A 26,860-nucleotide genomic window follows, 5' to 3' on the forward strand; every position below is an offset into this window, starting at 1 on the left:
AATCCAATCACTCCCCAAATCTTGTAGACTTCCCCTCTGTAACATCTCCAAAATATTCCCCTTTTAACCAATGAAGCAACTTATTCACTCCCTTTTTATCTCTTGTCTTGACTATTGTAACTCCCTTCTTATAAGTCTACCTTTTCGCAAGCTATCCCCTCTTCAGTCAATCATGAATGCTGCTGCTGCACTTATCCATCTTACCAACTGCTCAGTTTCTGCCATCCCTCTCTGCCAATCTCTCCAATGGCTTCCCGTTGCCCAACGAATACAATTCTAAATATTAACAACAAACAAAGCCATTTACAACTCTGCTCCAAGCTACATCACCAATCTCGTCTCCAAACATCATCCAAACCGCCCTCTCTGCTTCTCTCAAGACCTCCTGCTCTCTAGGTCCCTTGTCTCCTTTCATGCTTGTCTCCAGGACTTCTCCAGAGCCTCTCCCTTCCTCTGGAACTCTATACCCCAATCTGTCTGGCTATCTCCTACTCTGTTCACTTTTAGGCAATCCCTGAAAACTCACCTCTTCAGGGAGGCCTATCCTACCTTCAGCTAACAACTGAATCTGTTATTTCTCCCATCAGTTCATCCCTCGCAGTTATCTTTTGTTCCACTTGCCCCTCCCTATTAGACTATTTATTATAGGCACTTACAGTATATAGCACAGTCAATTTACGCAGTTTTACATAAATGGTGTACATGCACATCAGTCCCTGCCCACAAGGAGCTTACAATCTAAGGTCCCTATTTCACATTCGTACATACACATACTAGGGCCAAATAAGACAGGATCCATTAACCTACCAACAAATCTTTGGAGTGATATACTGTATACAGTATTGCAGTTGTGTACCCTAAAGTTAATTTTTGTGTATTTTTAAATGAGATTTTGAACTTGATAAAGCATTGCAGAAATATCATAATTATTGTGTAAAAAAATTTTGAAACTACCACTATTTTTTTCTGTCTCTTTTACAAAAATATATGTTTTGGGGTTTCATTAATTTTTTGGCCTAAAATTATTGTAAAAAAAAATAAAGAAAATTTTTAAAAAATAATAATATTTAAATTCTTAATTTTCTGAAAAATGTTGACAAAAAAAATTACAACTGTCTACTTTCCAAAAAGGGGTCATTTGGGGGTATTTGTACTGTACTGGCATTTTAGAGCCTCAAGAAATGAGATAGGCAGTCAGTACATCAGAAGTGATCAATTTTCAAATAGAAATATAGTTTGTAGATGCTATAACTTTCACACAAAGCAAATAATATGGACTTATTGGGATTGTTTTTTTCCAAAGACTTGTAGCAGAATACATTTTGGCCTAAATTTAGATTTTTAAATGTTTTTATTGAATATGTTTTATAACAGAAGTTTATAACAGATAATATCATTTAATTTTCAAAAAATTTTAAGCTTTGTTTTCATTTACATAATAATAAAAAAAAAAAAACTGTGTTTATCAAATACCACCTCACTATGTTTACGTGCTGGAAACCATGAGGGTATCCTGCTGGGCAGTCTTTCCACCAGGTTTGTTGTGAACTGTTGCTGCATTACTTCAATGCACCACGCTGCACCCCACCTACAAACAGGAGGCATCTTTGCTAAAAAAATATATATATTTACTTGGGTATATGTGCACAATTCTACCAAGACTCCTGTTGGGTTCTTTGCTGATGTTAGATGTTTGTACATACTGCTACTAATCTTCTATCACATCCCAGATAGCAAGGATAACTTGCCACAAATGTGCGGCAGTGTTGAATTATAAGTCTTGTTAACTTGCTGCACATTTTCACTGGCAGGTTGTAGCGTGCAGAGCACTTGAGGTTCTAGTTGACACTTTTCCAATTTGTAGCAAACTTGTGTGGCAAGTCTCCAGCAAGAGCAAAGTTGCAGTGGTGGGTCTACAGCAAGAGCTCTGCAAGTCACAGTGACCCCTGTGGTGGGATGACTATTGCACAACATAACTGAACCAGAACTTGCAGTAAACTTGCAGAATGTTTGCAAAGAAAGTTGATCTGGAGTCATGCAATGTGGACTTGCTGCAATTGTGCAACAAACTTGTGAAGCCTGGCAAGTCTAGCAATAACTTGGCAAGTCATTTTCAAACTTGCAGCACAATTGCCTACTATCCGGGATGTGAAGTTTGTACAGTATTTCCTTCAACCTGGTGTGTATCAATAAACTTATGGTTATTGTTATACCGTATGTTAGGTGCAGTAGTTCCTCGGCTCACAATTACATAACTTAGAATATTCTGCTCACAGAGGCCCTGCCCCAAGTGGAGGTACTGCCAAATGTATTAATAAATCCACTCTTCCTCTTGGCGAAGGCTCTGATTCTTCTAGTTACTAATGCCGCGTACACACGAGCGGACTTTACGGCAGACTTTGCCCGGCGGACTTTTCGACGTACTTTACGATGGACTTTCTGAATGAATGGACTTGCCTACACACAATCCACCAAAGTCCGTCGAATTCGGACTAAAACAAGGAAGTTCACAGTCAGTAGCCAATAGCTGCCCTAGCGTGGCTTTTTGTCCGTCGAACTAGCATACAGACGGCGGACTTTTCGACCGGACTCGATTTCGACGGATTAATTTAAAACATGTTTCAAATCTAAGTCCGTCCAACTTTTGAGAAAACAAAGTCCGCTGGAGCCCACACACGATCGAATTGTCCGACCAAATCCCGTCCGCCGGGCAAAGTCTGCCGTAAAGTCCGCTCGTGTGTACGCGGCATTAGAGGTTTTAGCGTCACAGTCTGTATAGGAGGGGTCATTTCCCATAACTTCCACCATCAGAAGAAGGCTACACTAAACCATAAGGTTTCCAGTATAGAAAGGCCCCCAAACTTCTGCTACAGATTGAAATGAACCCTATATATCTAATGCACTAAAAAATCACAGCGCTTTCCCTGTGTTAAATCCCTATAATACAGCTGATATAATTATTTTTAATATTAGGCCCTGTTCATATCTGGGTATAGCTGAAACAACAACAAAAACACGAGTGTCTGCCCATGTTTCTTCATGCGTGTGAAAAACATGCTAAAATGCCTGACGCGATTGTGGTGCCATTATTTGCTAATGAAACCCCAAATAGTCATGCATTTTGCTGTGCATTTTCCGTGTGACAAAAAACATGCAAAACGCGTTTGGCCCAGTGCTATCATTTGGTACATAAACTTCTTTAGTGTGTTTGTGGAGCGGAGGGAGGCCCATTCAAATGGACGGCGATGCTCCAAAAACACACTACAAAAACGTGCAAAAAAGAGCGCTAAAAATAAGATGCGGTATGTGAACGGGGCCTCAGTATTATTAGTATTATTGCTACTACAAGTATGACTTTCTATCCACAACACTGGCCAATTGGAGTGTACCCAGATAGCAAGGATAACTTGCCACAAATTTATGGCAGTGTTGAATTGTAAGTCTTGTTATCTTGCTGCCCATTTTCACTGGCAGGTTGTACACTCGCAGAGCACTTGAAGCACGAGTTCTAGTTGACACTTTTCCAATTTGGAGAAAATTTGCATGGGAAGACTCTAGCAAGAGCAAATTTGCAGTGGTGAGTCTACAGCAAGAGCTCTGCAAGTCTACAGCATGAAAGTTCAGCCACAGTGACCCCTGTGGTGGGATGACTATTGCACAACATAACTGAGCCAAAACTTGCAGCAGTTTGCAAAGAAAGTTAATCTGGAGTCATGCAATGTGGACTTTCTGCAATTGTGCAACAAACTTGTGAAGCCTGGCAAGTCTAGCAATAGCTTAGCAAGTCATTTTCAAACTTGCAGCACAATTGCTTGCTATTCTGGGTACTGACTATGCTGATAGTTCTCCCATACCTCCCAGCTTTTTGAGATGGGCATGAGGGACACCTATCAGCAAAAGTATGCAGGCACAGGACACACCCCTTGCCACGCTCCTTTAAAGGAGAATTGTACAAAAAAACAAGGATTTGTTAAGCGCACAAGTGCTTTTTTTACCCCTACTATTCCTTTATATTGGCTTTTGGAGTTTACAAATGCAGCAATTTAGAAATCAGATGAAAGATTTAGCACTGGAAAACACTTTTTGATAGATAAAAAGTGTTTTTTTTTATACAACTATATAGATCAGATCAAAATGAGAGACAAATGAGGAGGAATGAGGGACAGAGCTCCAAATCAGGGACAGTCCCTCAAATCAGGGACATTTGGAAGCTATGGTTCTCCTGCTGCCTTAGGGTCCTGATTATGCCATTAATTCATCTGCTGTCTAGTATACAGACCATGCTGACAGCTTTATTGCTGCCTGTTCATGATTTAGGCATACTTTATGTCAGGATCAATGACACTCATTGTCACAGTTGACATTTCTAACTGCTACAAAAAAGTTAGCCAGGGGACCCCATCAAAGTTTTGCTATAGGGCCCCATAATTTATAGTTATGCCCCTGTATAGGGGTTATAAGGGAAGAAACGATGGCCATAAAGAACTTTGTTAATCTTAACAGCATAATTAATATTATTGATCCATTAGAGCAGCCTTTTTCAACCAGGCTGCCTGGGCACCCTGGGGTGTCTTGAGGCTTCTTCCGGGGTGCCTTGGCAAAATGCCTAAAAATTTATCAAAAGTTGTATACAAGCCAGCAGGTGGATGAAGCCTGCCTTTTAGCTACATAAAGCTACAGGTTTTCATTAGACACCATTATGACATTCTAGACACTGGCATCCTAACAACCAACGATGTCATCAGTTGATAAGGAAGATGTCTGTTGCCTCCACAGCATCCTTGTTTGACCCTCCTCTGCCTCTCTCCCTCAGCACTGGGGTCACATTAGAGAAATTGAGGGAGGAGAGAAACATTGGAATACTAGTCAGTATCAGTGTGCAAAAGTGTATTTACTTTGAAAGAAAAAATCACCTGTAATGTTGGATGGCCTACATGTGTGGATGGTGCTGCATTATGTAAAATAATTTAGAATACTTTTTTACATTTTAGAATGTGGTGCCTGGAGTCTGTCCATAATTTTAAAGGGTGCCTTGAGATTGTCTCTAATTTTATAGGGTGCCTTGACTGAAAAAAGGTTGAAAAACACTATATTAGATAGACAACATACATAGTACATTTAAATGACTCAAATTACATTTAAATACACAAATTACATTTAAATACACAAATTAAATGACTCCGCATCCAAGACTGGCTTTCCCAGTACAGTGATCAATGGAGTGTATGCACAGTCAGTGACACAGTGACATCTACAGGTAACTGGCCTTGTCTGCACCTTCAGTAAGTACAGTACTGTGTGTGAAAGAAAGGGGAGATTGAGAGATCTGCAGAATGGCTGGTGGGAGTGAGTGTGTATTTTTTTTTTTTTTTTTACTTAGGAATACTTAGGGTCCTTTTACACTTACATGCCTTCTATAAATAAATGTTTTCAAAGCACGTTATGTGTTTTTTGTGCATTTGTGATGCTAAACATGGAATAATGTGCATTTTTGTGCAATTATTTTTTTTTTTATTCATGTGCAGCACAAGCATCCAGCACACCCAGTATTTTTGGATAAAGATAATTCTACCCGAGGGCAAAGAACTGCAAAAGCATTGTGGCCACAGGCAGTAATTAGGATAACTAATAAATTATAATAATAATAAATTATGACATATTAATGAAGTAATCATATTGATATGATTAATTATTCATAATTATAATATACTACAATACATTATAATAAATACTTTATTTTATCATGATATATTATACAATATTTTATACAAGGTGGTATCAAAAAGTTTCGAGGCTAGTTTTGTAACATGCCAAAAGATGGCAGCACTGGGTTGCCAACCGTCAGTAAATTTGCTGACAGTTTGTAAAAATCAGTGATTTTTTTACAACTGTTGATAAATAGAGGATGATATTTTGTCTTGCTGTGCTGACTTTTTAAGTGTAAACCAGGCAAATTACCTGTTATGGGTGTTGCCAATGTTTCCATATTGTGTTTATTTATTTTACTTATTTATTTCAGGTACTTATATAGCACCGTCAATTTTACGCAGCGCTTTACATTTACATTGTACATTTACATCACATCCTACCCTCAAGGAGCTTACAACCCTAAGGTCCCTAACACACATTCATACATACTAGGGCCAATTTAGACAGGAGCCAATTAACCTACCAGCATGTCTTTTAGAGTGTGGGAGGAAACCGGAGTACCCGGAGGAAACCCACACAGGCACAGGGAGAACATGCAAACTCCAGGCAGATGGTGTTGTGGTTGGGATTTGAACCAGCGACCCTTTTTGCCGCTAGGTGAAAGCGCTACCACTGTGCTGCCCATACTATTTAAACATTGGTTGTCTCAGTTTTTATTAGGAATGCTGTCATTTTTCAGGTTGTTAGTAAAAAATGTGCTCTGTTAGTAAATTGTCCATGTTTTGTCAGTAAAAAAATGCTGCGAGAGGTTGGCAACACTGTGGCAGCACAAGGCTGCATGCACAGTCACAGGGAGCACCGACCTTCATAAGTCAGTGTGCCAAAAGATATCATCCTTCATACATTGGGAGCTGTGCGACTGGTGCTATTCTGACCAAGTGCATTACCATGTCTGCTATTTCTTCATGGGCAGCACGTTAGAACAAAGAGCAAAATAAAATTCTGTGTAAAAATGGGCAAATCTGCCACAAAGACATTTGACATGATTCAGCAATTTTACGGCGATCCTGCAATGAGTCGTTTGAGGTGTTTTGAGTGGCACGCATGCTTCAAGAGAGGAAGAACATCACTGGAAGACGACGAGAGATCAGGAAGACCTTCAATGAGCTCAACCCTTGAAAATGTCTAAACCATTCGGCAACTTGTGCATGATGTTCCTCTGGGGAGACCTCAATCTCAACTTATGTTTGCTCTTTGTTCTAACTTGCTGTCCATGATGAGATACGAGACGTGGTAATGCATGTCGTCAGAATAGAACCAGTTGCTCAGCTCCCAATGTACACAGGACAATGTCTTTTGCTATACTGACTTATGAAGGTTGGTGCTCCCTTTGACTGTTGCCATGTTATAAAACTAGACTCAAAACTTTTTGATACCACCTTGTATATTACATATGATCAATTATGAAAGGTATAGTTATTTAGTCTAACAAATAAAAACATATTTAATAGTATAATAAGTGATAAGTATGTTTTTACACGTTGTGTTTACATACACATTTTCCACATTTTGTCATTTTACAACCAAAAACATGAATGTATTTTATTGGGATTTTATGTGATGGATCAACACAAAGTGGCACATAATTGTGAAGTGGAAGGAAAATGATAAATGGTTTTCAAAATGTTTTATAAATGTGAAAAGTGTGGGGTGCATTTGTATTCAGCCCCCCTGAGTCAATACTTTGTAGAACCTCCTTTCAATGCAATTACAGCTGCAAGTCTTTTTGGGGATGTCTCTACCAGCTTTGCACATCTAGAGAGGACATTTTTGCCTAATAGCTCAAGCTCTGTCAGATTGGATGGAGAGCGTCTGTGAACAACAATTTTCAAGTCTTGCTACAGATTCTCAATTGGATTTAGGTCTGGATTTTGACTGGGCCATTCTAACACATGAATATGCTTTGATCCAAACCATTTCATTGTAGCTCTGGCTGTATGTTTAGGGACCTTGTCCTGCTGGAAGGTGAACCTCCACCCCAGTCTCAAGTCTTTTGCAGACTCTAACAGGTTTTCTTCTAAGTTTGCTCTGTATTTGGCTTCATCCATCTTCCCATCAACTCTGGCCAGCTTCCCTGTCCCTGTTAAAGAAAAGCATCCCCACTTTTGATGCTGCCACCACCATGTTTCACGGTGGGGATGGTGTGTTCAGGGTGATGTGCAGTGTTAGTTTTCCGCCACAAATAGTGTTTTGCTTTTAGGCCAAAATGTTCAATCTTGGTCTCATCTGACCATCGCACCTTCTTCCACATGTTTGCTGTGTCCCCCATATGGCTCCTCAAAAACTGCAAATGGGACTTCTTATGGCTTTCTTTCAACAATGACTTTCTTCTTGCCACTCTTCCATAAAGGCCAGATTTGTGGAGTGCTAAAAGTTATCCTGTGGACAGATTCTCCCACCTGAGCTATGGATCACTGCAGATCTTCCAGAGTTACCATGGGCCTCTTGCTTGCTTCTCTGATTAATGTTGCCTGGCCTGTCAGTTTAGGTGGACGGCCATGTTTTGGTAGGTTTGCAGTTATGCCATACTCTTTCCATTTTCGGATGATGGATTGAACAGTGCTCCGTGAGATGTTCAAAGCTTGGGATATTTTTTTTATAACCTAACCCTGCTTTAAACTTCTTCACAACTTTATCCCTGACCTGTCTGGTGTGTTCCTTGGCCTTCATGATACTGTTTGTCCACTAAGGTTCTTCAACAAACCTCTGAGGGCTTCACAGAAGAGCTGTATTTATACTAAGAATAAATTACACACAGGTGGACTCTGTTTACTAATTAGGTGACTTCTGAAGGCAATTGGTTTCACTAGATTTTAGTTAGAGGTATCAGAGTAAAGAGGGGTGAATACAAATGCACGCCACATTTTTCAGATATTTATTTGTAAAAAATGTGAAAACCATTTTTACATATTTACATAGTAGGTGAGGTTGAAAAAAGACACAAGTCCATCAAGTCCAACCTATGTGTGTGATTATGTGTCAGTATTACATTGTATATCCCTGTATGTTGCGGTCGTTCAGGTGATTATCTAATAGTTTCTTGAAACTATCAATGCCCCCCGCTGAGACCACCGCCTGTGGAAGGGAATTCCACATCCTTGCCGCTCTTACAGTAAAGAACCCTCTACGTAGTTTAAGGTAATTTATCATTTTCCTTCCACTTCACATTTATGTGCCACTTTGTGTTGGTCTATCACATAAAATCCCAATAAAAGACATTTACGTTTTTGGTTGTAACATGAAAAAATGTGGAAAATTTCAATGGGTATTAATACTTTTTCAAGGCACTGTATACATGTGTATATTTATATATATATATATATATATATATATATATATATATATATATATATATATATATATAATTCTTTTTAGCAGAGTTGTTTTACCATGCATACAGACAAAAAAATGCTACACGTCCTATTTTTGAAAATACATAGATGTGAACTGAGACATAAGAATAAATTATATCTTTTAATAAATTATATCTTTTAACAGAAATGCAGTTTCGCTGATAAAAGTTTAAATCATATTTCTGGAGTGTAGCACTAGCCCCTAAAGGGCTGCTGGATTTTGGGTCCCCCTTCACCTGCATAGCCAGGCAAGATGCAATTTCATCAAGCTTTCCACAGTCAGTAATTAAAATTGAAAATGTATTTAGGGGTTATAACTTGGATGGGGATGGGAAGCTATGGGATGCCCAGAACTTGATCACTGAGGACAAATTGAACACTCAGACTTGTTAGTAAAGGCCCCAATCTGTACTCCCTCCAGAATACTGACACACTCTGGCTAGACAAAACTGATTCCTTTATAGGCTATGGGTGGTGGACAATGTGGAGGTTAATTTACTCAGTACCTTAATTCTGAAGCATAGCTGGTGACTTCTGGCCAGGCCTCTTGCTGATTAGGTACCACTCTGCAAATCAGGGTGTCTCCTAGCTGAGACTGAAGGGGCGAGGTTTCCTCCTTGACCTCTTCCTCTCTCTCCCCTCCATCACTGTTAGCCTTCTTCCTGGAGGCAGAGCCGCCCAGCACAGGGGTCCCCTCCTGGCCTCTGGCGCCTGGAATCGCTCCGCACATGGCCAGGCTCTACAATATTTAAGAACCATCTCCCAGCCTTTTGGGCCGTCCTTGCCCATTGGCAATTGGATTGCAAAGGAATTGTCAGAGATCCCTTGAATATCAAGTCTCTCATCTCTATATCCCCACCCACAAAGTTCTGGAACTTTCCAAAAGCTTGCAGAAGCCAGGAAGGTGCACCAAAGACTCAGCCTGCAGAGCCTGACAACTAACCTACACTGAACTTCACTTGACCCCAAATGAACTGACTTTACAAACTAAAGTGAAGTCCAACTAAATTTGCCTAACAATCCCAAATATGTACACAAGGGGGTGCTACAAGAGTACTTTTTTTTTTTAATGTATTGTTACATTTAAAGATATATTCCCTATTTTATATTTACATATTTAAATATTACATATTTATATATTATGCTGGCTGTTTAGTCATGATGCACAATAACTATGACTTGCTTTTCCACAGTAAATGTATTAATCCGGATGTGACTGACTGAAAATAATAGACCTATAGTCCAGATGACATGGCACCAAAAACCTTGTGATTATTATTATTATACACGATTTATATAACGTCAACAGTTTGTGATCTTTGCCTAGGCTTTAGGTCAAATGTAGGAACAGCATTAGGTTGCTCATTCATGTCAAATAGAGGTATTTTTTTACTCATTTAGAGCAAAGGCTAGGGTTAAGATCAGTGATTGGGGTTTAAGGTTAGGGTTGAAGGCCAAAGCCGCTTGGGACCTGGATGGGGTAAGTGCAGAGCTGGCGGGCTTGCGATCGGGCTGGTGAGCAGGCTTGCAAGTGGGTCTGGCGAGTGGACAATCGGAGCGGGCGAGTGGGCAATCGGGGCTGGCGAGTGGGGCTAATGGGGGGTGGGAGGGGTGTTTGTTTGCGGACCCCGAAAAAAATGGAGCACCAGCCGCCACTGGAGTGAGGAGAGAAGAGAAGTAGGCAGAGGAGAGGAGGTGAGGGGTGCAGAGGAGTAGGAAGTAAAAAGGAAAGGAGTGAGGAGAGAAGACAAGCGGTCAGGGGAGAGAATGTGAGGGGTGTAGAGGAGTGGGAAGAGGATAGGAAAGAGGTACGATAGGAGGGGAGTGGAACAGGTTGAAGTGATGTCCATGAGCTCACTTGCGGTGTTTTCACCTGGTTTAATCAAGGATCCGTATCTTCTTCCTTCTTGGTTAGCATAACTCCAGTGCATGTGCATAGGAGTAAAATCATGATAGGAGGGGAGAGGAGAGGGTTGATGGTGGAAGAAAAGCAGGCAGGGGCGAGGATGTGAGAGGAGGAGAGGGGTGGGAAGGGGATAGGAAAGTTGTGAGGAGAGAAGAGATGCAAGCAGGGGGGAGAATGAGAGGGGTGGGAAGAGGATAGAAAAGGGGCATGATGGGAGAGGAGAGGAAAGGGTTGTGGATAGAAGAGAAGCGAGCAAGGGAGCGGTAGTAAGGGGTGCAGAAAAGTGGGAAGGAGAAAGAAAAGGATTGAGGAGAGAAGAGAAGAAAAGTGGGTTGGGGAAAGGTTGCACACAAGGGGAAAGGCGCCTCTGGGTGTAGATAAAAAACAATTTATTAAAAACTAATGTGCAAACAACTCACATTTTTGTAGTTAACAGAAAGCATGTAATGGAGTGAGAAGGTAATCCATCATTGGAACAGTTCGTCGGATCGGTCACAATATCCTCTTCTGGCTTGCTGGGCATGTGGCTGTGCTGTACTCCGCTAGATAGTGAAGCCGGCCGCGGTGGAGATAGAACTCAAAGCGAGGCCGGGAACGTAAATGGAGGGCAGGCGCGGAGAGGTGACGTCACTGGTAAGCGACTCGTTTCCTGAGCGTATGGGCTACGATGACACTGTAGCCGTGCTCCTTCGTCAAGACCAGGCCCTCCACCCCCATATGAAAAAGGAATCAAAGAAAAGACCAACCGGGTACCTGTCCTACCCCCGCTTCTACTGCGGCCCCTTGTGTTTTTCCTTCAGATTCTTTGGAGCTTGGTTTCAGTTTCCTTGGAAGGAAGCCCTGTTTGTGGACTCCACACCATCACCTCCTTTCCCTATGTCTCTAATATGGACCTTCATGGACTAATGAATTATTCCCCTCCCCTATAACGCAGTATTATTATATGCATTGTTTGCAAACTATGATGTTTTTATACTTCTCCAGATCTTGCGCCTTCACTTGTGTATGGGGAAAGGTTGTGAAGGTTGCAGAAGAGTGGTAAGAAAAAGGAAAGGGACACGATAGGAGGGGAGAGGAAAAGGTTGAGGATAGAAGAGAAGTGGGCAAGGGAGAGAATGTGGGGGGTGCAGAGGAGTGGGAAGGGGATAGGAAAGGAGTGAGGAGAGAAGAGAAGCAGGCAAGAGAGAGTGTGTGGGGGGTAAGGAGGAGAGGGAAGATAGTGGGGGGAGAATATGAGTGAAGAGGGATGGGAAAGGGAGAATAATGACAGAATAAAACAGAAGACCTGACGGTAATAGAGAATCCTAACCCACCTGCCAAAAACAAATTTTAACATGTAGCTCAACAACCATATACTGTATGTGGGGGGCCTGACTGAACGTTAAGCATGTGTCCCATTTTATATAAGCTGTAACATGCTGCACAATCATTAGCACTGTCGTGATTTGTATTACACATAATCAAAAGATTAATTAACTTTCATTTAAAGCCACAGTGAAACTCTGCGGTTTTGTGAAATGCGATACACACAGGAGGCTAAATGATTTCGGGGAATGAACAACTCGCAGTGATAATCCCATTGAAGGCTGGACACATTGCATTCTTCATTCTTATTTTATGATCCCAAAACACAGAAGCCCTCCCAGGAACCCCCCCCAAAAAAACACCACCGAGAGGGCCATTATCTGTAAAAATCAAGGACTTCCACCTGGGAGAAATGCCTGGGATGTGCTTTGCATTATACAGGAGGATGGTTGGGATGAAAAATGGAGTACCCTCAGCCATCAGTACGTCCAGGCTAATTAAGGGAGATCTTTTAACTTCCTCAACTGCAAACACATGTTGAAAATAATAACCCATCTATTCTTTTTCCTAACCTTATGGCCGCGTTCACTGCAGCAAGGGTATCAGTTACAGGGCTGAACTATGGTAAACCATTTCCTCGAGTTCTGTAAACTTGTGTGTCCCAGGCCAAGATGAATTGTCTCTGGGGTCACAGTTTCAGCCTTGATGAGAAAGTGATAGGTTTCTGTAGTTTACATGTGAATTGTTGTATAGAATTTCAGCACTCACAAGTCAGGGGACTCAGGTCTGAAGTTCGTGATCGCTAGAAAGTGACTGTTGCTGCATTTGTTACTAGTTACCGAGCAATGTATAAAGTAATGTATAAACACAGTATAAAGTATTATTTGAATGTACAGATCTGACGTGTACCCATATGCTGGAATATTGGTGGAAAACTATTCAGATCATATTGGTCATTCATAAATATAAAAAGTAGCTACACTGAATGGTTGGTACATTGGGTTTTAGCTGACAGAAATCATTGCCTGTAGTTCTTAGCATCAAACTCCCAATTCACAGTTCAATTCCATGCACTAAAGCTGGCCGATGCACGCATGTTATGTTGTGCTTAACCACTTCGGCCCCGGAAGGATTTACCCCCTTCCTGACCGGAGCACTTTTTGCGATTTGGCACTGCGTTGCTTTAACTGACAATTACGCGGTCGTGCGACGGTGCACCCAAACAAAATTGACATCCTTTTTTTCCCACAAATGGAGCTTTCTTTTGGTGGTATTGGATCACCTCTGCAGTTTTTATTTTTTGCGCTATAAACAAAAAAGAGCGACAATTTTGAAATAAAAGCAATATTTTTTACATTTTGCTATAATAAATATCCCCAAAAAATATATAAATTTTTTTCTTTCCTCAGTTTAGGCTGATACGTATTCTTCTACATATTTTTGGTAAAAAAAATTTGCAATAAGCGCATATTGATTGGTTTGCGCAAAAGTTATAGCGTCTACAAAATAGGGGATAGATTTATAGTATTTTTATTATTAATTTTTTTTTATCAGTAATGGCGACGATCTGCGATTTTTATTGTGACTGAGACATTATGGCGGACACATCGGACACTTTTGACACCATTTTGGGACCATTGTCATTTATACAGCGATCAGTGCTATAAAAATGCACTGATTACTGTGTAAATGACAATGGTAGGGAAGGGGTTAAACACTAGGGGGCGATCAAGGGGTTAAGTGTGTCCTAGGGAGTGATTCTAACTGTGGGGGGGATGGGCTTCCACTGATGTGACAGCGATCAATGCTCTCGATGACAGGGATCAGTAGATCTGTCATGTCACTAGACAGAACGGGGGAAATGCCTTGTTTACAAAGGCATCTCCCCGTTCTTCCGCTCCGTGACACGATCACGGGCCCCCGGCGGTCATCGAGTCCACGGGACCCGCGGGCACGGTCACGGAGCACGCGGCAGGCAATGCCGCGATTTAAAGGGGACATACCTGTACGCCCATTTGCCCAGCCATGCCATTGTGCCGACGTACATCGTTGTGCGCTTGGACGGCTAGTGGTTAAAATTTGTTGCATTAAGGCAGCCTGTTAACTTTGAATGGGCTGCCATAGTATCAGAACAGACAAAAAAATGGATGTGCAGCATTTTTTTCACAAGCAACACACCAAAACGCACTGTAGTGGGTTACCATGCATTGTGGTACGCTGCTGCATGGGTGCTTTGGAGCTTGTTAGCCTTGGGGTGCCATGAATGTAAGCGAACCATGCTAACGCATGTTGTGGTATTATACATATTAAATTGCACATTAATACAATGTTTATTGAAAAGGAAAAAGGGGTTTTGGGACTTTATATGAAGCAAGAACCAAAGGGGTACCTGCCTGCATCCCTGTCATTGATTTATACGAAGGAAGAGAGCGAGAAGTGGGACTTTATTTGAAGCACACAGCAGTAAACAAAGAAGTCAAGTGACTGGGAAGTTATGTTTATTTATATTGTATGATCTCTTATAAAACATTTTTGGGCGTGAAACCTCTGAACGATAAACTGGTTTATTACATTCAACATAAGTTACATAATGATCCACAATCCAATAGACATTCATATTATTATTTATACATTTATATTTATTTATTTATTTATTTATTTATTTATTTATACATTTATATTATTCATAATATACAAACACAAGTGGCAACTAATACATTTATATACATAGCCATGATACAGTTGGGGCCTAAATGGCCTGAATGACCTTCCTAGATTCCTCTCAAAATAAAAGGAGGGGGGGTAGGGGTAAGATAAGAGAATTACTGTGGTGAATTGTTATAGGCATGAGTTAGATCACAAGGAATCTTGTTAATCCATGATTAAAATAATAATAAGAGTTGCTGGCTCGACGCATTTCGCGACCTTATAGCCACTCATCAGGAGCACAAACCATGGAATATATATAGAAAAAGAGAACATACATGTCTAGATAGTCTCAAAAATTATGATTTTGTAAAATAAAAACTAAAAAATAGGGGCAAAAATAAAAATTATACATAGAAAAGATTCTAAAAATAGTAAAAATAGAGTGGTATATTCTGGGGTCAAACCCCCCCCCCCGTTGCATCCAATTCACATCTGCATCAAAGAATGAAAGCAAATTCACTGCAAAGCATCACCTCCGGGTGCTGTTGTGGCTTTCAAGGACGATGACAACCGGCACAGACAAATCCAAGGTGGGTGGGTGTATGACCCTGATGTAGGGTGGGAGTGGTAAGCCCCAAAAAAATACAATTTATAATTAATACAATGCACCCCAATGGCTAGATGCAAATGGACCTCAAGAGGATTGGAACCCTTTGCAGGAGCATGGTCACTTTGCCCTGCATGAGCAAGGTGACAATGTCTATTAATGGTCCCCATCATGGTAACTGTAACACTACCTGTAGCACTAACCTTCCCTGTAACCATCAACCTATCATCCCTCTAACCCTACCTGTACAGGCAGTCCCCGAGTTACATACATCCGACTTACATACAACTCATATAAACGGAGGGAGACAACAGGAAGTGAGAGGAAATCTACCCCTAGGAAGGGAAATTCACTCCTGGAGGAGTTATCATGGGAAAAAGGTGTCTCCACTGATGCTTTATCACCAATCCTTGTTTCCACAACAACCCAAAATTTTCTAAATCCAACTGTCACAGGGACAGAAAGTGAGGTGGAATCTTCTGAACAGGAGTACAGACAGCAAAATAAAGATTACAGGGGTGTTAAGCCTTCCTTATGCTATCCAAAAAACGTAAAAATTATTTTTTTGTCTGTTTTACCTGTTCCAACTTACATACAAATTCAACTTAAAGTGATATTACAGTCTCGTTTTTTTTTTTGTTTAAAAATAACAGTATACTTACCTGCTGTGTGCAGTGGTTTTGCACAGAGCGGCCCAGATCCTCCTCTTTTCGGGTCCCTTGCCAGCGCTACTGGCCCCTCCCTACTCCCGAGTGCCCCCACAGCATGCAGCTTCCTATGGGGGCTCTCGAGCCGAGCCGCTGCTCTGTGTGTCAATTTAGACAAGGAGCCACAGCTCGGCCCTGCCCCCTCTCTCTCCTCATTGGCTCACTAATTTTTACTGGCAGCAGTGGGAACCAATGATGTCAGCTGCTGTGTCTTAGCCAATCAGGAGGGAGAGTCCCAGACAGCCAAGTAATTCGTGCAACATCGCTGGATAGAGATGGGGCTCAAGTAAGAACTAGGGGGGGCTGCTGCACACAGAAGGTTTTTTTATCTTAATGCATAGAATACATTAAAATAAAAAACCTTCTGCCTTTAGAACCACACATGGAGGAGTGAAATAGACGTGGAGATAGACCTATGAACTGATCAGGTTCTCACATTACATGCTTTATGGTCACTTGTTGGCTGAGGAATTCTGGTGAACGCATTTTAAAGTCACTTTGGGTGAAGCACTATTGTGTCTGAAGCACATATTATTTTAGAAGCACGGTGTTGGAGCATATATTGAAGAATTGTATATATAGACATTTATTGACTTTGATTTAAATTGATGAATTGTGTTTTTTTGGTCACTTGTATTTATATAAGGAATTATCAATTTATCACTTATATAGTTTTATCCAGATAGCGCCCTTTATACACACTTTTTCATGAATTATTAGTATACCACTAATTTTAGGTGCAGCACTGGGATATTTATTTTTTGGCGCCGTAACCTTTAATTTTTCACACACTTTAACAACAAGCCTACAAAACCTTGTTTGTAACCTGGGGACTGCCTGTAGTACTAACACTAAAACATTCTATAACCCTAACAGTAACCTTCATGTTACCCAATCACTAACCCTCCCTGTAACTCTAACACCAACACTAACCCTCTATGTAACCCTAACACTAACCCTTCCTGTAACTCTAATGCCCCGTACACACGGTCGGACTTTGTTCGGACATTCCAACAACAAAATCCTAGGATTTTTTACGACGGATGTTGGCTCAAACTTGTCTTGCATACATACGTTCACACAAAGTTGTCGGAAAATCCGATCGTTCTGAACGCGGTGACGCAAAACACGTACGTCGGGACTATAAAAGGGGCAGTGGCCAATAGCTTTCATCTCTTTATTTACTCTGAGCATGCGTGGCACTTTGTCCGTCGGATTTGTGTACACACGATCAGAATTTCCGACAACGGATTTCGTTTTTGGAAAATTTTATAGCCTGCTCTCAAATATTGTGTGTCGGAAATTCCGATGGAAAAAGTCCGATGGAGCCCACACACGGTCGGAATTTCCGACAACACAAACCGATCGCACTTTTTCCGTCGGAAAATCCGACTGTGTGTACAGGGCATAACACCAACACTAACCCACCAACTCTAACCCTCCTTGTAACCCTAATACTAACCCTCTCTGTACCTCTAAGGTCAACACTAACCCTAACACTAACCTTCCCTATAACTCTAACACCAGTGCTAACCCTCCCTGTAACTCTTTTTATAACTGTTGGTATAATGCCTGAAGTAGGCATGCAGGGAATTCGTAATGCAAGGAGGGTAGTATGGTTTGTGTAGGGCCCATGCATAGCTCCCAACTGTCCCTGATTTCGAGGGACTGTCCCTGATTTGGAGCAATGTCCCTCTGTCCCTCATTCCTCCTCATTTGTCCCTCATTTTGGTCTGATCTATATAGTTGTATATAAAATTCACTTTTTATTTTTCAAAAAGTGTTCTCCAGTGCTAAACCTTTCATCCAAATTCTAAATTGCTGCGTTTGTACATTTTAAAAGCCGATATAAAGGAATAGTAGTGGTAAAGAAAAAACCCTTGTGGATTTAATTAACCTTTTTTTGGGGTTAATTCTCCTTTAATGGGGTTGTGGCAGGGGACGTGTCCTATGCCTACGTACATTTGGTAGTAGGTGTCCCTCATTCCCATCTCAAAATTGTATTTTTATTTATTTATTTATTTTAGGTACTTATATAGCGCCATCAATTTACGCAGTGCTTTACATATACATTGTACATTCACATCAGTCCCTACTCTCAAGGAGCTTACAATCTAAGGTCCCTAACTCACATTCATACATAAAATGTTGGGAGGTATGCCCATGGTATGCTGTTATGGCACTACCAGGCCAGGAACTGGTTAAAGAGCAGACAGCTCCTTCTCCATAACATAGGTATGCCTTGTATCCCATGGGGTTTGTCATCCAAAGGCCAATCCCAAGCTCTTCCCATGAGCCCCTTCTATAAAATAGTGAAACACTCCAAACCTGCCAGTCACATCCACATAAAGAGGTCCTGTCACCTCTCTACATTCTTGCCATGACAGGTTTACCTTGCGTGAAGCCGGAATAGATATAAGGTATTTTCTGTATGTCACAGACGCCATGACTGCATCTTATCGAGCCGAATATAAAGGCTGAGAAAGTGAAATCCAGCACCAGTCTGCCAAGTCACTTTGGCTGGACAAAATCTGCTCTAAAGAACATAATAACTGTCTTCTCCTTTGGAATGATATGGATACTTTGTGTCAAGGCCAGCTGTCTCTGTTGAAACTTCGGTGCCAGCAGTGATTTAGTGGAGCGACTGTGTTATGACTCCACCATTGTTTGAAAATTGTACTTTATTGCATTTTTTGGTCAACCACATTTACCTCATTGTTAATTAAGTTTATTTGTGTGCCAGATAATACATTGCTCAAAACGGTTTTTGTTCCTGCAACTGAATTTACTACTTTTATTGACAAGAAGGCAATATACACGTACATTTCTTTTTTTATTATTATTATTATTTATATAGATGTTCAGAAATCCATAAAGGCTTTCAGTTTTCTTTACAGATCAGTATATTTCACTGCCAAATTAGTAATCCGGTGCTTCCAGACAATGGACGATAGCTCCGCTGTGGACAGGTGGCAGTCCTCAGGTGGTCATGTGATGTCAACTTCCTTTATGCAGCAGTTGGTAAAGCTACAGATAAAAGAAGTCGCTGTCATTGCTAATATAAAAATGATGTAACTAATCTTCAGACATAAAAGATTACATGGAGATAGATCTCAGATTAGTCTTTAAAAACTGAAACAAGATTTTTGGCATTTTTGGACCTAGAATTAAAGTGGAGAAATGGACCTGAAGTTCTCTCAAGTTGTAGCTAATCTGTACATTTGTGATTTGCCATTTTATATAAATAAATATGATACAATCAGATTTTCTTTCAGCTGTCCTGTTCTTAGCTGTCCATATATATACAGTAATACCAAGCTACTCACATCTTTCAAAGTCATTCTAGTACTTAAGGAGGAAGTAAAGCGCGCCAAAGTTTATTTTTAAAACCCTGCAAAGTAAAGGCATAATGTGCTAGTATGCATCGCATACCAGCACATTATGAAATACTTACCTTAGAACAAAGCTCTACACCCCCGCACTGTGAGCTCTGACAGACGCTTCCATCTTCATCCGTTCTTCCTTCCGGGTTCACATCCTCCGGCTCCATGCCGTGATGACGTCACTTCCATGCATGCGTACAGGAGTCATGGACCACAGGACGGATCTCTGAAGGGACGGCACGGGTATACCGTCCCTTCAGAACGCACGTGCCTGTGACATCACCGGCTGCATGAAGTGTGAATATCCCCTAAACCGTGAAGGTTTAGGAGATATGCATAGCACCTACAGGTAAGCCTTATTATATCTGTAGGTACAAGGATACAGAATGGGTTAACATCCACTTTAATAGGACTGGTGAGGATTATAATTTTGAAAGTCTGGCAAAGGGGATATGGAGACATATTGAGCAATCCATTGGGTGTTTGTAACTATAAAAAAGGTTAAAAAAAACTGATAGATTACATATACGTTTGTCAAAAGGGGTATTAAAACTTTTTCAAGGCACGATAGATAGATAGATAGATAGATAGATAGATAGATAGATAGATAGATAGATAGATAGATAGATAGATAGATAGATAGATAGATAGAGTGCCTTGAAATTTTTCACATTTTGTCATGTTACAACCAAAAAAGTAAATGTATTTTATTGGGATTTTATCTGATACCCCTAACTAAAATCTAGTTGAACCGGTTGCCTTCAGAAGTCACCTAATTTGTAAATAGAGCCCACCTGTGTGTAATTTAACCTCAGTATAAATAAAGCTGTTCTGTTAAGCCCTCAGAGGTTTGTTAGAGAACCTTAGTGAACAAACAGCATCATGAAGGCCAAGGAACACACCAGACAGGTCAGGGATAAAGTTGTGGAGAAGTTTAAAGCAGGGTTAGGTTATAAAAAAAATATCCCAAGCTCTGAACATCTCACAGAGCACTGTTCAATCCATCACCCAAAAATGGAAAGAGTATGGCACAATTGCAAACCTACCAAGACATGGCCATCCACCTGAACTGGAGACGCATGATTGGATGCGAAACGCGTACAGGCTTCTGGGTAACGCCGATGTCACGTCCTGTCCTAGACTCCCACGAGATCAAGGCTTGTAACGCACGCCGGCTTCTGTAGACGGAGCGGCGAGCACAGGCTCTAAACAGATTGCTGGAAGGACTCAGTGCTGGTCTATAGGCACCATACTTTGTGAGTGAAATACATTTATATATTTTTAATGGAATAAAGTAAAGAATGTTGCACAATGAGATGGCCGCTTGTTTCCTATGAGTTTTTAACATTCCCATAAAGTGGAAATATTATAGAATGAATGATGAGATACCGGTTGGGAAACCCCAGATATATTCTGATGAAGAGTGGCTGATCCAGGCTTAAACAAGGCTTTTTTAATATTGGTCTCTGTTGAGTGTTCATTTTGGAAGGAGGTGTATCACAGATTAGTGGAAGTTTAACGCGGCATCGTGATTTGTTCAGGAGGGTTTTATTACCCATCTTTGAAGAAGAGCACCTGGACTTTCTTTTCTCTATATATATATATATTTTTTTTTTTTTTTGGACACACAGAGTTTTTTGCATATATAGTTCACATAGTTTTTTCCATGGTTTAACTATTAATGATTATAATTGAAGAATGTAAATTAATGCTCACTGTCACAGGTATTTTTTGGTAATATTTGGTTGAGGGTTGGCGCAGTCATCCATTATAATATACACATTGCACATTCTACTCCATTGGTAGGAAATTCATGATTGCAGCAGACCCAACATATAAATGTAAACAAACACATTTTTTTACTTGTTTATTTATTTATTCAATTTTATTTTTGTGCCAATGACACAAAACGGACACAATTGCAAACCTACCAAGACATGTCCATCCACCTAAACTGACAGGCCGGGGCAAGGAGAGCATTATTCTGAGAAGCAGCCAAGAGGCCCATGGTAACTCTGGAGGAGCTGCAGAGATCCACAGCTCAGGTGGGAGAATCTGTCCACAGGACAACTATTAGTCATACACTCCACAAATCTGACCTTTATGGAAGAGTGGCAAGAAGAAAGACATTGGTGAAAGAAAGCCATAAGAAGTCCCTTCTGCAGTTTGCGAGAAGCCATGTGGTGGACACAGCAAACATGTGGAAGAAGATGCTCTGGTCAGATGTGACCAAAATTGAACTTTTTGGCCTAAAAGCAAAATGCTATGTGTGGCGGAAAACTAACACTGCACATCACCCTGAACACGCCATCCCCACTGTGAAGCATGGTGGTGGCAGCATCATGTTGTGGGGATGCTTTTCTTCAGCAGGGACAGGGAAGCTGGTCAGAGATGATGGGAAGGTGGAAGGAGACAAATACAGGGCAATCTTAGAAGAAAACCTGTTAGAGTCTGCAAAAGGCTTGAGACTGGGTCAGAGGTTCACCTTCCAGCAGGACAACAACCCTAAACATACAGTCAGAGCTATAATGCAATGGTTTAAGTCAAAGCATGTGTTAGAATGGCCCAGTCAAAGTGCAGACCTAAATCCAATTGAGAATCTGTGGCAAGACTTGAAAATTGTTGTTCACAGATGCTCTCCATCCAATCTGACAGAGCTTGAGATATTTTGCAAAGAAAGGCAAAAATGTCACTCTCTAGAGGTGCAAAGCTGGTAGAGACATCCCCAAAAGGACTTACAGTGAAAGGTGGTTCTACAAAGTATTGACTCAGGGGGGCTGAATACAAATGCACGCCACACTTTTCACATATTTATTTGTAAAAAAGTTTCAAAATCAGTTATCATTTTCTTTCCACTTCACAATTATGTGCCACTTTGTGTTGGTCTATCACATAAAATCCCAATAAAATACATTTACGTTTTTGGTTGTAATATGACAAAATGTGGAAAATTTCAAAAGGAATGAATACTTTTTCAAGGCTAGATAGATAGATAGATAGATAGATAGATAGATAGATAGATAGATAGATAGATAGATAGATAGATAGATAGATAGATAGATACAATAGGAAGAGGATTGCATATGAATAAATGGGACTTTTAAGGTGTCATACAAAAAAATATTTATTATTAAATAGAGGATTGGTGGTAGTCATTGACACATCGTTATACACAAAATGCCATCCACGCTAAACTTCTAATGTACATAAAAGATACTACTAATATAGGTTACATGAACCCTTAATAGGAGTGCAGATTGTTTACAGCTGGTGTATAGATCTTCAAAGTGTTTCGCTAAGAGCTTCATCGGGAAGATATACTACATGGCAGTAACTTGCCCAATACACTTAGAACCTCCGAGTTTGGGATGTGGTGCCTGGGGATTACCCATTAATCCTCCTTCTTGATGCTCATTGATGAAAGAAGGTATTTATTAAATCTTCTCCAGTATACAGCCATGTAAAGTACTTTAAAGTGACCCTCTCACCAACTTAAAAACTGAATTTAAAAGCACAGAAAATCAAGTATTTTAAATGCATACTTTTTTTACTTATATTAAAGTGGAACTTCACTCTCTTAATCAGCATTAACATTTTTTAAACCGCATGCTGCTAGCATTAGTAAATACATAGGAAAGTAGATTGCATATACTTGTTTTACATTTTTTTTTTTTTATACTTCTTTGGTTACTTCCTGGTTTCCAGGCCTGGGCAAATTATGTCATACATCACAGGAGTCTTCAGGAGAGGAGGAGGGGTTTTCTCAGATAAACACGCCCTCCTGCCTGCATGCCTGAGCTAAGGGCAGATGGATTCCAGGAAGTAAATGCTACATGAATCATCTGCCCTCACTCAAGATGGCCATGGCCAGAAATGCTAGGGAGGTGTTTTTCAAAATGATTTCTCAGCAGAATAAATCATGGAATCATGGATAGACGGGTGAGTTTGCTTTGCATATTAAAAATTAATTAAATAGCGTTTTTGGTTTGTGGCGCTCAGATGCAGTGTAGTTCCGCTTTAGGTTTTTTTGTTTTTGTTTTTTTATTTACTTGTGCATTTGAACTTGCTAATTAATTTGATTTCTTAAGGAAAAGTCAGTTCTTTAGCACAGCCCCCTCCCTCCCTGCATGTCATTGCCATCTCATCCTTTGGAGATTCCTAATTGCCATCTGTACTGGCTCCTCTGCCCCTCCTCTCCCCTGTCTACATGTCTGTGCTGGCTTAGCTCCTCTGTCCCTCCTCTAACTTGCCTACATAAACTTTTATGTAGCTGCTGGGGGAGAAGTGAAGGGGAATACTATAGAATGTCAATAGAGTGACAGCTCTGGGTCTGTTGAGGCTGCTGACATCTCAAGATGGCGTTGCCCAGCATCAGTCTCGGGGCTTTTGGGAGACACAATGGAGGCTTTCATGAGTAAATAACATGCCTAAAATACATTACATGCAAATATCATCTTATGGAAATATTGTTGTTGAAATGCATAGACTGGAAACAGGGTCTCTTTAAGTATATAGCTTGCAAGCTTAAAGCGGTTGTAACCCTAAAAAAAAAAAATAAGAAAAAATAAATAAAAAAGCTCCTGTTCCTTTAAAACAGTGATCTCCAAACTGCAGCCGGGGGCTGGATGCGGCCCTTTGCTTGCTTTTATCCAGCCCTTTGCTTGATTTTACCAGTGAACAGTCCCAATGACCCCAGTGATGGGAGATTGTTTACTCCCACTGATGCTGGGACATTTTGTACTCCTGATGTCCACAGTCTGGCACCCCTAAATTCTGAAGGACAGTAAACTGGCCCTTTGTTTGGTAAGTTTGGAGACCCCCCGCTTTAAAATATGAATAAAAGCATAGTGCTGATGCAGTGTAATTTGGTCCTTTCTATGTTCTAAAATGCCTGGTTGATCCTACCTGTTCTTCTGTCCCCCTATATAAGCTGACCACGATAATCATGGCTGCTGATCCATAAAACCGTGGTCAGTTTACCTGCCTCCGTCATCCCGTAGTCTCTCCCTCTCCCTCCCTGCCTGTCATCTCAGTCAGTGTGTGAGAGCCATTCTGCTCCCTGCCCCTTCACTCTCTTCCTGCCTCTATTTCCGCTGCGATACATACCCCCATTACTTGTATCCTCTCTGTTTTATGAAGATCCAAAGTACTGCGGTCACATGACCTCCCTCTGCTGGCCAGCTGACGTCAAAGGGGAATCTCAGCTCCTCCCACTGCTCTCCTTAGATCAGAGAAAGAGAGCGGAGGGAGATCATGTGGCTGCAGAGCGACGATGGGAGAAAAGGAAATTAGGATTATAATAATAAAAAAATAAAAACACACACACAAAGTACTTTGGATCTTCATAAAATAAAGAGGATACAAGTAATGGATGTGTGTGACCTAACCTCTTAGTGCCGGCGCCTCCCAGGCCTTAAAGAGGTTTAAGATACTGGGAGGCGGGGCGCGGCTTGCTGTCACGGCAGTCATGTGGTCTGAAACTCCTGATCGCAACGAGCGATTGGGAGCTTTTGGTTAGTCGACGGCAACTGTGCTGGGTGCGCGCTCTCAGCACAAGTGCATAGACAGTAATTTACGCAAATATGTGGCCCCTCGGCACTAAGGACCAGGCCCCAAGAGGCCGCATATTTGTGTACGGCTGGCGCCAAGGGGTTAACAACCACCTTAAGCCGGCCATGCATGGATCAAACTTCAGCCGGTTCAGCAGGGACCGGCCAAATTTTAATCTATATATAGGTAGGCTGATTATATCCATGTCAATTCATCGATCGACTTGGGTACAACCAGCCTGTGAGGTTTTTCTACATACGATTCTGCCTGCCAGGAATGCTCCCCACTGGCAGAATACAATAGCACTGCGGAAGGCATAAAGTGATTTTTGGGTGGAAGAAATAAAAAAATCAAGTAATCTATGGCCGGCCTTACAACTCACATTCAATGTGTGAGGCACACCAGTCATTCGTGGTGTCAATTCTAGCGATAAGATTTTTTACCCTCAGCCCAGATTAAGATAGATAAGGTATTGTTGAGACTACCAGAAGAAGGATATTGAATGAGGCAATCTCATTAGTGAGATGTCAGATAAGAGTCTCCAGGGATATCAAACCTACAAGCCTAGGTTATGGAGTCACCTCATATAATCTGTGATATCTGGAGAGATCTGATCTCTTTCGTTCGGTCACTAGCTGAAGCTCCTGACTTCTCTTGACAATCATGAGTTGTACATGAACACACACTTCTGGGAAGGTAATTCTTTCCAGACATGTTAAAGTGGCACTGAGTACATTCTATGAACAGTTCTCTCTGGTTACGACAGACTACACATCCTTGTTGGTGAGTCAGAGAATGTGAGTAATACCGGGATAATCTGATACAATTAATGACACTGGATATGGGTGTGTAGAAATCATATTCAGGGATAGAGGACTATCTGGGCTGTCTGAATTGACATATATTTCTTTAAAAATGGTTTAGGCAAAGTGGAGTCCTAGGCAAGTTAGTAGTTTTGCCACAACTCTTCCAGCAGTCCCTTCCATTGACAGAGATTGATAGGCACAGAGAAGCTGCACCATGACCATTGCCCATAGAATTTGCCCCCTCCCCATTACACACCAACTGCTTACAAGTACATCCTTCCTTGTGAAGTGATGTCAGGTGCTCATCTTTGACCAAACGTGCAATCCGCTAGTTTACTGCAGGAGTAGAGGGTTGCAACTGAGCCCACTGAACATCCATCAGGCCCTAAGCTATCGCCTTCGTAGTAGACTTGTGGATGATCCAACTTCTTTTTTCCTATTAACTGCAGGGAGACAAATATAACTTTTACAATTAATTTTAAGCACAGCGGCTAAGTGTTAAGCACTATCGCCTAGCAGCACTAAGGTCGTTGGTTCAAATCCCAACCAGGGCACTAATTGCCTGGAGCTTGCATGTAGCTGTGTGGGTTTCTTCCTGGTACTCTGCTTTCCTCCCGCACTCCAAAATCATGCTGGTAGGTTAATTGGCTCCTGTCTAAACTGGCCTTAGTATGTATGAATGTGAGTTAGGGATCTTAGATTGTAAGCTCCTTGAGGGCAGGAACGGATGTGAATGTACAATATATGTGCATGAAGTGCTGCCTAAATTGATGGCGCTATATGAGTACCTGTAACAAATAAATAAAAACATATTCTCTCCATCTTCTTGCTCATCTAATGAGCAGACATTACAGAATATATCATTATACACTGTTTTATCTCTCA

Source organism: Aquarana catesbeiana, linkage group LG05, assembly GCF_042186555.1.
Source record: "Aquarana catesbeiana isolate 2022-GZ linkage group LG05, ASM4218655v1, whole genome shotgun sequence".
NCBI lineage: Eukaryota > Metazoa > Chordata > Amphibia > Anura > Ranidae > Aquarana > Aquarana catesbeiana.